Below are 17811 nucleotides of genomic sequence, written 5' to 3'. Positions count from 1 at the left end.
AAATGAAGTAACTTGCTTAACAGAATGTCTCATGCTTAACAAATGCTGACTGCCCTCCCCAGATTTACTGGACAAAAGAACACAGCAGCTTGTTTTGTGAAGTCACAAAAGAACACAGCAGCTTGTTTTGTGAAGATACAAGAAATTTTTATTGGAAAGGTACCACATGATCCTGGGGCCCTCGTTGGAAATTTTGAAGTATTTCACCTCCAGGATAAAATGCAGAGGCAAATGAAATTAAATATAGTGTGAGATATAGGACTTTTTTTTTTTTTTTTTTTTTTTTGCAGTTTTTGGCCAGGGCTGGGCTTGAACCTGCCACCTCCGGCATATGGGTCTGGTGCCTACTTCTTTGAGCCACAGGCGCTGCCCAGATATAGGACTTCTTTTGGAAAGTTTTAACTATTTTTGTCAACTAGTAGTCTTTAAAGATTAGTTGATTCCCCTCAGCCCCCATTTCTCACTCTATAGTTACAAAATATTTGTCATGTTTCCATTTTCTCTTCTCCGAAAATGTCTACCAGGCTTGCCCCTGAGATTTATCCAAGTCTAGGTTATCAAGGCACCAAGGGAACAACCAGTGAAGCATGCTAATCAGAAACATGGTTTGTCTGTGGGCACACCTGGGTTTGAGTGTGAGCTCCACTTCCACCCCGATACACTTTCTAGCTCTGTGATCTGAGCAGTTATACAATCTAAGCCTCCGTTTTCTCAACTGCAATATGGGGAGGTTACCCAATGTATATTATTTTGAGACTTAAATGAGATAAAGTAGCATAGCAACTAGTAAGTAATCTTGTTAGCCAGCATTATCAACCAACAATTCATAACATGTGCAATTGCACCATTACTTATGAAAGAAGGAAATGTAAATATTAGAATACACTATTCTCAAAATAGTATATATTCATATAAGAAAAGTCACAGACTATTAACTTAGAATGCAGATTCTTTTTTTAGCATTTATCTTTCAGTAAATATGTCAGTAACATTTTCTCTCTTCCATGTAAACCCCATATAAATGATGGACTTTGCTCACACCAGAAAAAGACAGACAGCTGCTTCCCATCAATTCAGGTAGCTTTCTCTTATCTAAAGAAGTTTCTGTTCCATATTTACAATTTTAGAATAGTAGATAGAGCAACTACAAGTAATAGCATCCACTACAAAGAAACCTAGAATGTATCCTGATCGATTTAATCAAACCAGTGTCTGTCAGATTTAACTTGATAACACCATCCACACCTAGAACCACCTGCCACCAAGGTCCTGTTGGCCAGTGCTGTAGGAAGTCTTATCTAGAAAACAAACCCATGAATTTCCAGGCCCAAAGTGGAAAGAGATTAATTTATGTCCTGAAGATAAATCCCTTTCCAGTGTTTTCACTTCCAGACAGCTAACATTTTCCCTGCTGTTGTGGCTGTGGGCAGGTCTATGACATGTGTGTAACAAAGATAATTTATTGCAGTGTCATCCCACGTTAAAATGGGAATCTGTAGGTTAGCATCATTGTGACCCACGTGGCATTTTTTTTACATGACTGGCCGATGACTTTTCTGATGTGTAACATGTTTGAACACCATCTTTAAAGCGTGAGAGGAGACCCAGTGCGGTTAGGTTACCATTAAGTCATCCAAGAGAAGTGAAGCTCTGCCCCAGGCTGCTTGTGAACTTGTTAAGCCAGCAGCTGTTGCCAGGCTAATTACCAGCACTGATCAGGGGTGAGAGTCTGCAGCTCCATTTCTTCTCTTTCTTCTTTTTCTTCTCAGCATATGTAAATAGCACATAGGCTGGAGTCTTTCTAAAGCAGCAACTGAAGAGTGATTGACAGCTCACTCCTCTATCCGTTCACACCCTTGAGTTGATCCTGGTGCTATGGAAAGAAATATCTTCTGTGCTTCCAGTTATCAAGTGCGCCGCTCTTTCCTGATGGTTCATTGGTTTTTCTCCATCTCTGTAGCTTCCTTACATTAGGGAATAACCAGGGCATGACCCTTCACTCCTGCATCATCGTAAGACCATCTTCTAGCATAATAGAGTCTTGGAGTGAAGGATTGCTCTTGCAGAATCCCTGAGTCACAATTACCCATGCTCTGTTTCAATTCATCTCCTTGAAGAGGATTCATTGACTTAAGACAAAGTTCATAGTTGAGCAGCTCTAGATAAAAGAAAGTTATTACTTATGTGGAGTCAAAACTTGCCTTTGAGATGCTCACCCTTTTGTCTAATTTCTGCATTTGACAGTAATAGGAGTTTCAGTATCAAATGTGGAAATGCACACAAAGATGGTCTTTGATGGAGAACCCTGGGCACAATTGGCTGTCACTCTAACCTCAGCAGGAGGAGGTGGTACCAAGCATGAACGGGGCCTGACAGGAGGTGGTAGTGCCCTGAACTTGGGTCTGGGGCAAACTCGTAGTGCCTGGCCGAGCCAGCCCTGATTACAGAATTGAAAGAAAAAGGTTGCTGTTTCAAGCCAATTAATTTTTAAGTTATCCTTGGAGTGGTCTTTTATGCAACAATAGGTAACAAAAAAACACACTCAGATTTTCAAATAAAATTCTATAAACTAACTGAGGCCCATTCTTGGGCTTTTTTTTTTTTTTTTAGCCAGCATCTCACTCTGTTGTTCCAGATTGGAGCTCCATGGTATCATCATAGCTTACAGCAGCCTCAAATTCCTGGGTTCAAGTGATCCTCCTGCCTCAGCCTCCTGAGTAGCTGGGACTATAGGCACCCGCCACCATACAGGCTAGTTTTTCTATTTTTAGTAAAGTGGAGTCTTGCTGTTGCTCACGCTGGTCTCAAACTCCTAAGTTCAAGTGATCCACCCTCCTCAGCCTCCCTAAGTGCTAGGATTACAGGCATCGGCCACTACTCCCAGCCATTTTGGGGCTTCTTAGAGAGCCAGGAGACCAAGTTTGAACTCTCTGGAATGGAATGCCCCAAGGCCCCAATCTTACAAACTTGGGACTACTTTCCCCACCATTTGTCTCAAGGGATGTTACTCTACAGAAAGGGTTCCCATCTTTGTGCCTCTCTCTTAATACTCCTTCTCGGAATGTCATCCCCCATCCCCATTTTTCTTATCAAAAACTTAACCATTCTTCAGGCTTATCCTCTCTACCCCTTCCTAACAGGCTTCTTCTCTCTGCTCACCAAAGCTGCAGCCATCACCAGCCATAACCATAGGCAGAGTTGGGTTCAGAAGGGCCTTTGCTACCAGGATCTCGCCCCACTTAGGCTCCCAGGAGCATTGTTTCGTGGCTGTTTTGTGGCACTTATAATCTCTCGTTTGCCAAGATATGTGTACATTTTTCCTAAGAATGCCCTGAGGACCTGTGTTCCCCTCCTCTCTGCAAGCCCGATAGTGCCTGCTTCTAAGCCTCCTTTAGCTCCACCAGTTGCTGGCCTGGGCTTGGTTAATAATGTCACTGGACTCAATGTCACAGCAAGGCCTCTGGGCTCATCTGACCCTCACACCTGGGAAGCAGCATGACAGTGGCATCTGCACAGGTGCAGCCCCCCTTAATGGTGAAAGTATAATTTTTAGGAAGAGGTCGGGGCTTGAGTCAATGGTCCTTCTCCCAGTTTGGTTCCTGCGTTTACTATTTCCTACTTGGATGAATCAGAGTAGACTAACCTTTCTATGCTATGTTTTTTCCACCTAATCACTGGACTTGTTACATTCTCACTAGCTTGCTCTGTGCTTCACATGATGTCACGTATACTCGACACCTAATCTGGTGTCTGACACCTAACACATACTGTAAAATGTTGGGGGCAGCACCTGTGGCTCAAAGGAGTAGGGCGCCAGCCCCTTACACGGGAGGTGGCGGGTTCAAACCCAGCCCCGGCCAAAAATGGCAAAAAAAAGTGTTGGGATAAAATATTTGGATGTCTGAGTGTCATTATGTTGCTGCAAATCCACTCCCCATCGTTGTGACCTTACTGAGTTGGACTTCTTTCTTTTTTTTTTTTTTGACAAAAAGGAAAATTCCAACATCACTCGCTATTTGTAAATGTAAATCTAAGCAGTCTTACATTTGAGAGAAAGGCTACCGCTTTGAGAGCTCATCTCCCTAGTTTCATATCAAATCTGCACTCCTCGCAAACGTGAAACTGGAACTGAGTTCACTGCTCTCTTTGTCTTTCTCCTAAGGTTGTTATTTTTGGTCTCAGATCAGACAAAACACTAGCCGTTTGACCTCCTTCTCTCTTCACAATAACGATGCTTGCAACCTTAAAACTAAATGCAGCACCCTGACAGGGCAGACTTTGACATCTTACTTCTGTTTGCTTTGGAAGGACCAAATGGAGAGTCAAGTCTGTCATGCTCAAGCTGCTAACCCTCATTCTTCTTGGAAAAAAGAAGGTGATGACTGATTTGTCCAAACTTCTTAGTTAAGACAACTGGTCTGTTTTCTATCCTTCCCAAAATCAAGGATTGCGCTTTTATGGCCAAAACAAATAAATAGAGATGATGACATAGTAAGCATTGTAATAGGCAACACAATGCAAGGGGGGAACACCTAAAAATGTCTATTGATAGTCAAGAGGCTATTATTAGCAGGAATATTTTATGTCAACATTACAAAAGGTGACGATGTGCAACCCAGAGGCAGTTATACAACTAGCAAGTATCTGTCCATTTTTGTTCTTACATATGTTATCAGACACTTACAGAATAAGTCTTTGGAAAATTGGTTATTTTGAAGATGAAAATAACACTTCCAATTCTTATAAATTCTGACACCACCAGCCCACCAGGATACAACCAGCCAGGTGAGCCGAGGCCCGGAGTCCCGACGGCAGAGTGTTCTTCTCTGTCTGTCCCTGGCGAGGAGCAGACATCAAGTACATACAAGTAGACCAGGATGGGGGCCAAGTGTCTTTCTTCTGTGTCTGATCATCAACTGATGATAATGAAGAGGAAAGCATTTCAGTCATTAATTTGTACTCGCATAGCCTAAGTTTTTAGAGGACTTTTTTGCTCTCAACACAAAACAAACTGCATAATCCAAAGAAGGCTGCAGCCAAAAAGAGCTTCAAATTTGACTTAACCCTGTGCTGGAATTTTATAGAGTGCACCTTGGTATCCAGATAATTAAATGACTTCCCTAGGGTCACACAGCTAACATGTGGCAAAACACAGATTATTTCTAATTTCAGAGGTTGGGTGGCTTTAATTAAATTGTTGACAAAGTCACTTTCTCTAAATAATTGTTTATTGATCCATGAGAATAACCGACCTTCCGTGACCGGGCTTTCTGGCAGATCTGTGGTCACGCTGTCTCCTGCCGGACCTTCTATGACTGGGCTTTCTGGCAGATTTGCAGTTACGCTGCCTCCGGCCTGTCGGGCAGAAACACCCTGTGAAGACAGCGCTCCGGACTCAGCAGACCAGCCCGCAGCCCTCTACGTCCACGGCTGCCCTCTGCCTTCCAGTTCTTGCTCCCAAACAGCAACAAGTAAAGCTATACCCGGGGAGATAACAGGACCAGCAGCCCCTCCATTGCACGAATGTGGGGTAAGTAGCACAGTCTTTGAACAGGGAGGATGATGTAAGTGTTACAGACTCAGCCACTGTTAGGGGTTGAATCGGCCCCTCCCCAAAGATGTTGCAGTTCTAACCCCAGCACTTGTGAATGTGAACTTGTCCGGAAATAGGATCTTTGAAGATGATCGAGTTAAGATGAGGTAACTAGAGAGGCCCTAATCCAATCACAGGTGCCCTTATAAGAGAGAAGGGAATTTGGACACAGACACACACTCACACACACACGATGAGCACCTTGGGAAGCTTGGAGTTATGTTGCCACAACCCGAGGAACCACAAAGATGCCAGCAAACCACCAGAAGGGAGGGAACAGACCCGGGCAGAGTCTCCCTCACAGCTCCCAGAGGGAACCACCCCAGCTGTCACCTTCATCTCACACTTTCAGTCTCCAGACATTGGGGCAATAAACTTCTGTTCTCTAAACCACCTATTTAGAGTACTTTGATTGGCAGCCCTTGCACACCAATACCATTGGCTCCGGTGAACCAGTTGCGCTGACCTGCCCTTCCACCCTGTCTACATGGACCTGTCCATAGAGGGGTGGGCCACAGTGGGCTCTGAGTCCACACCTGGCCTGGAAACCTGACCACGGTAATGGCAATAGGGGGCATAAAAGGGGGAACTCTCAGACAATGAACAAATATTCATTAAGGGCTGTTATATGTCAAGCCCTTCCTGGCCATAAGCAGGAAAACAGTCCCCACACAGGAGGCGCTCTAAACAAACGATTAAAAGTGTGATGTGTGCTGTGGAATAGAGGCTGCCCTGGGGAAATTAGCCTTGTCTGTGGACCAGGAGAGGCTTCTGTAAACCAATCAGTTTCATGCAGAGACCAGGAATGGAGGTGAGGGCCTGGAACCCAGCAGAGTAGGAGGGGGGAGACCGGGCGTCCATGCCCAGGGCAAGACCTACAGGGAGCTGGACTGTCTGCTCTTTCCAGTGGGGCAGACCCCGGCAAATGTGTGTTCTGCAGGATGAGGCAACAGGCCCCAGTTGCAGCAAGAAGAAGCCACGTGGTCCTGAGAAGGCAGAGCTTACAGCTGCAGCAGAGGAATCCAGAGCTCCCAGACTCACACATGAGTCACCTCCAAACTGCAGAGATACATTTAGATATCTTCTGCTGGGCCTGATGGCATTCTTTCTGGTTTCTGCTTAAAAGTGGAGTCTAGCAGGCCGAAAACAGAAATTATGAATAAGCATGTATTATTTAATCTAGACTGCAAAGCCAGTTTTCTTTCCAGAACGTTTTGGTGGTTAGGTTTCTACAAAGAGAGTGTGTTGTGTGTATTTGCTTGTTTGTTTGAAAACAGCAAAGAACCGTTTGGTAAGTACTCCAAACTACACAAAGGGAAAGATTTACAGAACACTAAACACTCAGCCACATACTCCGAGGCTGGCAGATTCGCTGGTGGGTTCGAACCCGGCTGGGACTAGCTGAACAACAATGACAACTGCAATGGAAATATGACTTGGCCTTGTGGCAGGTGCCTGTAGTCCCAGCTACTCGGAAGGCTGAGGCGGGAGAATCACTTGAGCCCAAGAGTTGGAGGTTGCTGTGAGCTGTGACATCACAGCACTCTACCGAGGGCAACATAGTGAGACTCTGACTCAAAAAAATAAATAAATAAATAAAAATAAAACAAAATAAATTGGTTTCTGAAAACTGATGACAGCCTCCTTCCAGAGACGCTCCCTTGCCCCTCATGGCAATCCAGGGTCATTGGGTTTCTCACACACTAGGACAGGTGGAGGCCTCACTGGGTCCAAGCGTAGGGAGGCCCAAAGGAACACATGAGTGTACAGGTACAAATTTCAGAAGACTGGCTCACCACGTGGGTCCCCCTCTGCCGCCCACCTGGCCCACACCCTGTGACAAGGAAGGGGGAGGAGCACTCAGACTCCAGCATGGGACAGGCGCCGTCTCCATGCTCTCCCTCACCTGCCCGCCCGGTCTCAGCTGCAGACTGAGAGGGGGCCTCTGTCACACCATCCCTGAATCTGTGTCCGCCTCCCTGTCTTGCTACAGGTCAGCCCTTGACCTTGTATGGTGCACTGCTTGTGATGATTTAGTTTACAGACACTCTGTCCTACAGGACTGTAATCCCCACACGGTGGGGATCCTGTTCCTCCTGTTCACCACTGTACCCCTAGCCCTTAGCACACTGCCTGGAAACCACCAGGCTCTCTGTAAATCTGTGGCAACAGCTTCCTGCAGTAATCACTTGTTGTAAAGGTTTCTGTGAAAAAATTCCCAAAAAGGAAGGCCATGAAGCACATGGCGGGCAGAGACAGTGAATGTTTTCTCATTTTGGTGGCAGATTCACATTAACCAACCTCATGGGGAATAGTGTATAATATTAGGATTCCACTTGGTTCATCTTGACAGTGAGAACTGCAGGTGAATACTCAACCCAATATAGCCCCACAATCTTCTCCCTGTGCTTGGATCTACAGCAAAGCAAATTACAATTACAAAATACAATTCACTTAAATAATGAATGAGGAGTCAAAATCAAATGCAAAATGGCATCATGCTGAGGTGACCATGTGCACTCCTATCCACAGGTGAGAGAGCCTTACCAGTGGAACCCAAGCAATCCCAACAATCTTGGTGGCAGGGAAAGCAGTCGGGAAGTTGGCCCTCATGTTCTGACCGTTCCCAGGCCCTGCCCTGACCACTTTGTTCTTCTGACATAACCTTATTCCTGTAATTACATTAATCATCCAACTGGGACTTTCCCTTGCCTGGAAAAATATATGTGAGCATTTTGTCCTACTATTTTTTTTACATTATTAATAATAACAACTAATACTTATTGAGTATTTAGTATGTGCCAGGCACTGAGTAAACCTCTTTATCGCATTATTGCATTTTTTCAAAAATCTTCCCAACAACCCAAGAAAATTAGGGATTTTTACCATTTTCATTTTAATGACGAGGAAGCTGAGGCTTAGCAATGTTTAATAAATTATCATCATAAAAAAAACAAACAACTAAGTAGTGGAGCCGCTTATAATGCCAGTGATTTCCAGAGTCATGAAGAAACGGGAGACTTCCCCACATTTCATCCCATGAACTGACTACATGGAGGAACCTGGAGAGACCCTCAGATGGTCCTTGTTCATCATCAGAGCAGGAAATCTTCTTCTCATAGAATTTCAAAGCATTTGTCTCACACCATTCATGCTCAAACCCAACCTCCTTAAGGATAAAAGAGCGCAAGAGTTTTAACATCCTTGCCCAGAGTAAGTCAGGGTCAGCCCAAGATGCACTCCTAACCAGCACTCTACCTCCCAAGTCCCACATTGGTCACCCTCCGGGTACAGAAAATCTCCATCCGGTCCTTCATGGGGAAAGGTCAACTACATACCTCAAGTATACTTCCACCAGTTCCAGGCAATTGACCCAATTCAACTCAACAAAAATATTTGGAGCAATGTAGCAGGGGTTGCTAGCTGTCTCAAAAAAGGAATTCTTCCCTAGTGTTCAATTAAAGGAGTCTGGGATTTTTTTTTAAGTCATGCACATTTCCCAATCTCTGTGTAGCCAGATTGTCATCATGTCACAGTTCTAACCACTGAGCTGGAAGCAGTAGTGTTACGTCAAGAAGACTCTTAAATAGGAGGGGTACCCATTTTCTTCTTTATTCATGCTTCCTGTCCTAGAGCGTGTGTGAATGGCTGGAGCTCCATCAGCCATCACAGACTCTGAGGTAACCTTGGTAATGGTAGCGCATTATCGCAGAATGAGAAGGTGAGAGGTACCTGGGTCTCAGCATTACAGATTTACCATGCCAGTCCTGCACTGTATATTCACATATTTTAGCAAGAAAGAAATGTATTTAAGTCTTTTTATGCTCTTGTTATTTGAAGCCAAAATTATCTAAGAGAAGAAGCTTCTATTATGTGCCAGCCATTCAGCTGGAAACAAATCTCCCTCATCTGCCCGAACCACAACACACGTGTAAGCAAGAAAATAAATAGTTTGGATATATGGGCACAGCGTGATCTTAAAGTAATCACAGATACACAACCACAAATGTTTCTCCCATAAATTTTACAAAAATGCTTCATAAGATGTTTTTATAATAGATTATCTCCTACACAAAGGAAGAATGATTTTTCCCCTTGGATCTACAAAGTTTTTTATGATAGATTATCTCCTACACGAGGAAGAATGATTTTTTTCCCCCTTGATCTACAAAGTGAGGTGCATCTTCCCATTGCTCACTGCACTCAAAGTCCATTACCCTGAAAAAATAATTACCTCGAAACTAGAAGGAGTATATTTTTTTCTTCTCCATCCTTCCAGTAAAGTTCTGGAAGCCTGCATGCTTATATTTTTGCTTTACCTTTCCTCAGGAAGTGTCATGATAATAAGTGAAATTCCTGTGACCTTGATAAGCTTTGAATTATGTTATAAAAATAAAGCCTTTTGCAGTCTCCTGAAAGGTATTTGGATCTGAAACTATAAAAAATGCCTAGATATCAAGGGTCATATTAAATTGCCCTTTTACCAGAATATAATGAAAGTCTTCTATACATTTCACCAAATCCAGGCCTGTCTCTGTGTCTAAAGACCTGATGGATAACACTGTATGCTCTGTGGTTAAAGGACAGCTGGATTAATATGTCTAATAGGCATGTGAATGAAAGGAGAGAAAATGGTTCCTATATTAAAGAGTTCTCCCTTTAAAAGTTTTCTTTGGTGGCTCAGCGCCTGTAGCTCAGAGGCCAGGGCGCCGGCCACATGCACCGGGGCTGGAGGGTTCAAACCGGCTCAGGCCTGCCAAACAACCATGACAACTACAACAACCACAAAAATTAAAAAAAAAAAAAGTAGCCAGGAGTTGTGGAGACCACCTGTGGTCCCAGCTACTTGGGAGGCTGAGGCAAGAAAATCACTTAAGCCCAAGAGTTTGAGGTTGCTGTGAGCTGTGATGCCACAGCACTCTACCGAGGGCAACATAGTGAAACTCTGTCTCAATAAATAAATAAACAAATAAATAAATAAAAGTTTTCTTTGGAAAAAACAAATATCAAATTGGCTTTTAAGCTATAAGGACTTCAATATTCGAGTCAACTATAAGAACTTCAGGGAATACCCAGGGCCCAGGGTGGGTCCAGAACTGCAGCCAAGATTTGAAGATAGTTGGTTGCTGTGTGCGTCCAGCCCGAGCTGGTGTCCTTCTGACCAGGGAGTTCTGAGGGTCCATCTCACCTGCCAGCTCCCCACTGTGCACCCTGGCTGGGAACCACACCTGCTACCTTTTAGCTATTTCTAATTCAGCACACTTTACCCAGCCCTTCAGTTTTGTCTCTGTGGTAGATAGTAGTTGCTGGCCTGAATAATAATCTTACTGAATAATCTGTGGATACTACATATCCTTGCCTTTCTTTCACTTTCAGACTACTGCGGTGAGGCCCAGAGTCTGGGGATCAAAGGGCTCTGTGCTTAGCTGGGAGCTGCCCACCATAGCTCTCCTCAGCCAGCCTCAAGTTCCACAACCACAGCTCACTCTGGGAAAAAGCGACCCTGCCAACACAGCCCTGAGAGGAATAGCTGGAATGAGAAAGCCCACCAAGTGGAGATTCTAAAATTGGGGGTCCTTGCCCTGCCTGGGAAGGTGTGGGGGGCTCTGCCTTATGAGGCCCTTCACTCTCCTCCCAGAGCACAACCCCAAAATGTGAGCTTTCCCTGTGAGGGGGTTGGAAGGTTCCAGATGCAGAGGATTGTTGTTAACCTTTATTTTTTTTCTTTATTAAATCATAGCTATGTACATAGATATGATCATGGGGCATCATACACTAGCTTCATAGACCGTTTGACACATTTTCATCACACTGCTTAACATAGCCTTCCTGGCATTTTCTTAGTTATTGTGCTAAGACATTTACATTCCACATTTACTAAGTTTCACATATACCCTTGTAAGATGCACCGCAGGTGTAATCCCACCAATCCCCCTCCCTCTGCCCACCTCCTCCCTCCCCTCCCTTTCCCCCTTCTCCCTATTCTTCCCTGTATTCTTAGCCCTAAATTAGTTTCATAATAGGGCTGAGTACATTGGATACTTTTTCTTCCATTCTTGAGATACTTTACTAAGAAGAATATGCCTGTGGCTCAAAGGAGTAGGGTGCTGGCCCTATATGCCCGAGGTGGTGGGTTCAAGCCCTGCCCCGGCCAAAAACTGCAAAAAAAAAAAAAAAAAATGCCAATTACAAGTTAGGAAATTGTTGTTAACCTTTAGCACATGACCTACCTCTGGAACAGCCTGGGGTGCGCTCACGACCTTCTGAAGCCCCCCTGCAAGTTTCCCTCTCTTATCAGAAAAACAACACTGCAACACTTCAGGTGGGGAGGAGCAGAAGATTAACGTTAGGTGTCCAGTTGACCTGTGTCCCCGCCCCCTTCCCCACCCCAGAGCCACACTCATATGTTGAAGTCCTAACCCCTAGTTCTTCAGCTGGGGACCTTATTTGGACATAGGGTCCTTGCAGATGTAATTGGCTAATATAAAGACACACAGGAGTGCGGTGGAGCCCTGACCCTCACATCTGTGAACTTATGAAAAGGAAAATTTGAGTGATCTTCCCAGAAGTCAAGGAACACCAACGATGCCAGCCAATCACCAGAATTTGGGGGCCTGGGTGAATTCTCCCTTGCAGCCCCCAGAGGGAGCCACTCCTGCTAGCGTCTAGGTCTCAGACTTCCAGCATCCAGACCATGGGTCAATCATTGTCTGCTAATGAAGCTGTTGGGTTGTGGCAGGTGTTACAACAGTCCTGGGGGGCTAATGTAGAAAGCCCAGCACGAGGCCAGGCCCCGCACAGCACAGAGCCCTTCAAGGGTAGCAGTGGGGGCCATGTTTCTCTCAAACCCCCAACCACATATTGGCTGTTGAACTTTCTGAATTCCTTCATCACACCCCTATACAGAAGAATGAGACCACTCATGTCCGGCTGGACCCTACTAGCTAACAGACCAGTGGAAAGGGCTCAGCCAGCCAAGGTTTCAGCTGCTTGCAGTTCAGCCCCACAGCGGGCCCAGCTGCTTGCTCCACTGCAGTCTTCCTGGTCCCCTCACTCCGAGTGGGTCACAGTTATTGCTCTTCTTTCCAAGATACACACCCCACGGAGACTCCCCCACTGCCTGCACACCCTCCAACTGGCACACTGCTGTCTGTTCATGCCAGGTCCCTGCCCCCAGCAGACATGCACCCACTGGTTAGCGAGCGCATCAGTCTTAACAACCTCTGCTGGCTTCTCACAGAGCTCTTTCTGCCCTCGAAGAAGCCAGACTAGAAAATTCACATCTCCCAACACAAGGAATTGATCAGCTGTACCAGGCCTTGAGTCTAATATAATTAGCTTGCTCCTAACAGGCTTGGTAACTAGGGATAAACAGAATTCTAAGGTTCAAGGTGGAAATGGCTGCAGTTTTCCTCTAACCCCAAAGCACAGCATCTCTGCACACTTAGAGTGTGTCACTGAGGAGCGCCCTGTCTCTGAGCCTGCTCTTGCCATCCATGAAGTGGGGTTGAAACCACAACCACCAAGACTTCGTGGAAGTGGAGTAAGATGGCAGTCACAGCTAACTCTCAATAACCACCCTCCATGCTCAGGACTTTTCTGAGAGGAAACTACAGCACAGGGAGTTCCGTCGCTCGCCCACTATGAAGTTCTAGATCTGGGTTTTGAGCCCAGGCCCTGGCCCAAGAGTCAACACCCCACCCCTCGGCCATGAAATGTGCTCAGCTCCTGCACCCAGTCAGCGCCTCATAAATGGTTACATTCATCATAATGCCGTCCTCAGACTCTGCGAGGACCACAGGAGAGAAAGAAAGCCTACTAGTAAAAAAGGTTACACTAAGAAAACATGAAGAAGAACACCATGGTAATGGTGTCTGTTCACTGCGCCGACCGTCCTGGCACCGTGAGCGTGAGGACAGGGACAGAGAAGACCTGGCCTGGGCAGCAGTGCTCCTGTGCCTGTCACACCACCAAAACTTGAAGTAGCTCCTCCTGGGTGCGTCTGCTCATGTTTCGAATGAAATAGCCAACACTTCTACTAACAGATCAGTCCTTCCCCGCTACTTCCACTTGCTAATATCTATTGAGCTTTGAGGCCAAAATGTGAAAATTCTGATTTTGAAAAACAAATAGGAATCATAGCTAACACTTGTAAGGCACTCAAAATGTGCTGACCTTTCAAATATCAACGGAGGTTGTTTATCTACAACACATCCATGGGAAGGGGACCCACAAAGAAGAGACCCACACTGACTCAGGCCATGCAAACGTCCCCCTGTCTTGCCTGGGCTTCCTGCCGTGGAGACCCACACTGATTCAGGCCATGCAAACGCCCCCTGTCTTGCCTGGGCTTCCTGCCGTGGAGACCCTCACTGACTCAGGCCATGCAAACGCCCCCTGTCTTGCCTGGGCTTCCTGCTGTGGAGACCCACACTGATTCAGGCCATGCAAACACCCCCTACCTTGCCTGGGCTTCCTGCAGTGGAGCGATCCCCTGGAGAAGTCCATACCCAAGCAAACACACATCTGAGGAATTTCTTAGGTTGAGAGGACCAGAAGCCCCAGGACCTCCTTTCTTGACCCATTTCTAATCTCCTTAAAGACACACAACAGCCAGAGTAGAGCCCAAGGCAAGGAAGCCAACCCGGGGCTGACTCTTCTACTCTGGGCTGTGAGAGGAAACTAAAGATGTTTTCTTCTTTCTTTAGAGTTGATGTAGGTTTAAGGGACAATAGTAGGATATACCCTTAAGGGGAAGAGGCTATCATCACTACTGGGACACCTTTGAGATGTGTCCTAGGAACTGGGCCCACCAAGGGGCCTTGGTGAAGGCTAATTCCATATGGCCCACCTGGTTGACCAGCAACTGCGTTATCCATTCAGAACCAAATGGAAGGCACATGCAAAACTCCCTTCGGAGTCTTCAAAGACGTTTGGGAAACTGTTTTGCTCTTCTATGTTGAAGAAGATGCCATCTGTCTCGCATCCTCTGTGAAAAATGCTTTTTTGGTCAATGAATATTGAAATCGTGTGTGATAAGCATAAATTTATAGTCATAGTTCACCAGTCCTAAATTACTAAAAATGTTTCTTTTAGCTTATCCTAGAGACTCTTTATGTTGTTATCACATGTTTAGGGATGCTTTCTCTGAAATGTCAGGTAACTTCAGAAGTGAATCATGCAATTTAATAAAAGCATTCATGGGTCAGTCTTCATTTTCTTAGATAAAAATGTTTCACCCATATTCACCAGTTTCACATATGAACATAACTATGACAAGAAATTTGAAATTCTGAGTTTTGACCAACTTTATAGCAGCAAAGCTGCTACGTGTTTTAATGTGGATTCCCTTTAAATTACTTACTACTGACTGTCAGGATCTCATCTTTCTCTAGAAAAGTTAGGGAACCATCTATTCATTCAACAGCCAATTTCATGTACCATCTGTAGCTATGATACTTTGGTATAATAAGTGATAATGTCCCTGACATGCTATAAAAATTCAAAATACCTTCCCAAGTAAAAACAAAATTATGTCGCTTCTCTTACTATATTTCCATTACACATAGTTATTATATGTGTGATACCATGTTACTAATTCATATATTGTCAGGATATATAATTAACTGAAATATGATATTCACCAGCTGTGCATAGAAAGCAGTTTACTCATAGAACGGTCCGGCAATGATATTTGTTCTTTATCTTTCTTCTCTTTGATAGTTGGTAAAATTCTCCCTTGACTAAGTGAGTCAACCTAAAATAAGAGACTCCAGTGGCAAAAGTTTACACATTCTGCCAATTAATCACCTGAAAAGCCATAACATTTTTATAATCTGAGCACCTATGATATTCCCTTTCTGTATGATGGGACCAGCTAAGTCCTTGTCCTGTACTGAAGGAACCCATCAACTTTGGTAATGCCCAGCTCTTTATTGTGTTTACAAGTTTCTAAGGGTGCTGTTCTGTTTGCTTTTAAGCTATGTTGCTATTAAATGACTCTAAGTACAGTAAATAGAAACAGAAACTAAATGTCTATTGCTATGGTATTGATGGCAAGTCATTTAACCAATCACTTTGTTTACTCAGAATCTGAGTTTAAAATTTTAAACATGTAAACTCTGGTTGAACAAAACAAAAACAGAAAGAAAATGATTTTATGGTATATTCTTGTGAAAATATTATTCCATTAATTTTGAATTTACCAAATGAAGTAAAAAGACTGGGGATTAAATAAGAAGCTCTAGTAGCCTGTGGGGCCCAACTGGCAGAGCCCCTCTGCGGAGGAGGCAGCCCCCCACCCCTCCCCGTCCACACCACGGGTGTGGTGTGGCTTCTCCTGCCTGCGCCCCCCCGGTGGAGGCTGCGGTTCAGGTCTCCCCTAAAGCCCCTGCAGGCTTTGCCAGAGAGACAGCAGGTGCAGGAGGCTTTGTGGGGCTTCCTGCTCCAACATCAGCCATCAGACCTAGAGCAGGTAAGATCTGGTTCTGCACTTAGTGCTCACAATGGACTGGGTAGTGCCTGGGGAGCCTTATACAGACATGCGCAGTTTACAGACTTGGAAACAAACTCCAGAAGTGAAATAAGCTGCCCAGTGTGAACAACTTGCCCCCAGCGTACCGGACCAGTGCTGCCTCCCTCTTAGGGACCAGAGAAACATGCTTCTCCCTCATAAACCAGCCCGGACTAGTTAACACAGCGCTGAGCAGGTGCCGGGAGAGGGGGTGCTTCTCGCCTGCACCCTTCCAGCACCTGCTCTAAGACTTCAGGTCTGTCTCCTCACCTGGAGGTGAGCACAGCAGGCCCTGATGCAACTCCCAGCTCTCGCCTTCCAGGAGCAGCACGTGAACACGGGCAGAGCAGGCAACTTAGCTGAAACGACAACTTCCCCCTGACCTGGGAGGAAGAGTAAGCCAAACCCACAGCTGACATTCAGAGTGTGTCACCCAGCTCCCCCATCCCCCAACCTTCTCGTCCTGAGGAACTCTGAAGTGCTTGGTGGCAGTCAGGCACCCAGAAGAAGAGGGGCTCAGACAGAGAGGAGAGGGCCCGCACCCTCTGCTCTTGCCACAACGCCCTTGAAGCCCCTCCTCGGAAGCTACATTCTACAGGCTACCAATATATTTGTGACTTGACAGTTGCCAACTAAGCATGAAAAACTGCACTTTCAACAGCATGAGCAATCAATATCTAGGTTAGAAACCACAGAGACGTATTAAAATCTCCCCCCTCTCAGTCGGGGATTAGGTCCCTAAATACGTCCCCACTCCACTGCATCCTCTTCGGATTCTTACTGTCCAGTCTGGCCTTTCCCAGCGCCCAATTTTCATTCCCCATCAGACGGTCTCCGTAATTCCATCGGGGCTTTGTGCACCCAGCAGGTCCTGCCCTAATGTGAGCGGCAGTCCCGTTCACCTCCACAGGGGATAAATGTCAGTGATTATCTTAAAAACCTGCGTCTGATAATGTTACTCCTCTGTTTAAAAAGCAGTATCTTAGAAATACCTGCCAAACATGCCTCATAGAGAAAATAGTTCATTCTCCTTCCCCATAGCAACCAAGAGCAAAAGTTATTTAGCCCAAGCCTTTCTTTACAATCTTTGGCATATTTTCCACACCAGTAAGTAATCTTCCACATTTAAATAAAACTTAAAAATACCTGCTCTTTTAAAAACTTAACTGTAAAAAAAAAACTGAAATTTTTAATTATCGTTCCCTACCAAAAAAGGTAAGGAGAAACGAAAAGCATATATTTTTACCTCTAACTTCCAAAACGCATGTAGAACTTCCTCAATTGTTTGCTGAATGTTTTAATCAAAAAAAATCCAGAGTTTGGAAAACTCAGAGCGAAGGGGCTGAGGTCACCGTGAGTCTGTTGCTCAGAGGCTGCTAAGGACTGAACCTGGCTTCTATTTGTGTGGTCAGTTGTCTCCTGGATTACCTGTAGCAACCGTAAACACGTCACATAACTATCAGACCACCTCTGGCAAAGAGCAGAACCAGCCTGGAATTCGTGACTGTTACCACAGATCGGGGAGTGGCTTTTCTCATTTTGATGAACAGTGCACAGAAAATGGCCCACAAGTTAAATTGCAAACAAAATAACCTACTATGTTCTTTGCCTAATCAATCCATCTTTTGGGGCATGTTAACATAATGAGGCATACGAATATAGGAGCTTTTTAACCTTATTTTAAATTGATTTTTTCACTATTTGT

At 45.0% G+C, this 17811-nt stretch overlaps 1 protein-coding gene across 1 annotated transcript in view; it reads right to left on the bottom strand.

Annotated features, from left to right (window-relative positions):
• Positions 1 to 17459, bottom strand: part of RP1 (RP1 axonemal microtubule associated) — a 301766-nt gene extending 284307 nt beyond the window's left edge. Inside the window, exon 1 of the mRNA XM_053558851.1 lies at positions 17353 to 17459. The gene's annotated coding sequence lies outside the window, so the exon portion shown is untranslated. The remainder of the gene's footprint in view (positions 1 to 17352) is intronic.
• Between the last annotated feature and the right edge of the window lie 352 nt (positions 17460 to 17811).

Source organism: Nycticebus coucang, chromosome 13, assembly GCF_027406575.1.
Source record: "Nycticebus coucang isolate mNycCou1 chromosome 13, mNycCou1.pri, whole genome shotgun sequence".
Taxonomy (NCBI): domain Eukaryota; kingdom Metazoa; phylum Chordata; class Mammalia; order Primates; family Lorisidae; genus Nycticebus; species Nycticebus coucang.
This window is presented reverse-complemented; position numbering and strand designations above follow the sequence as displayed.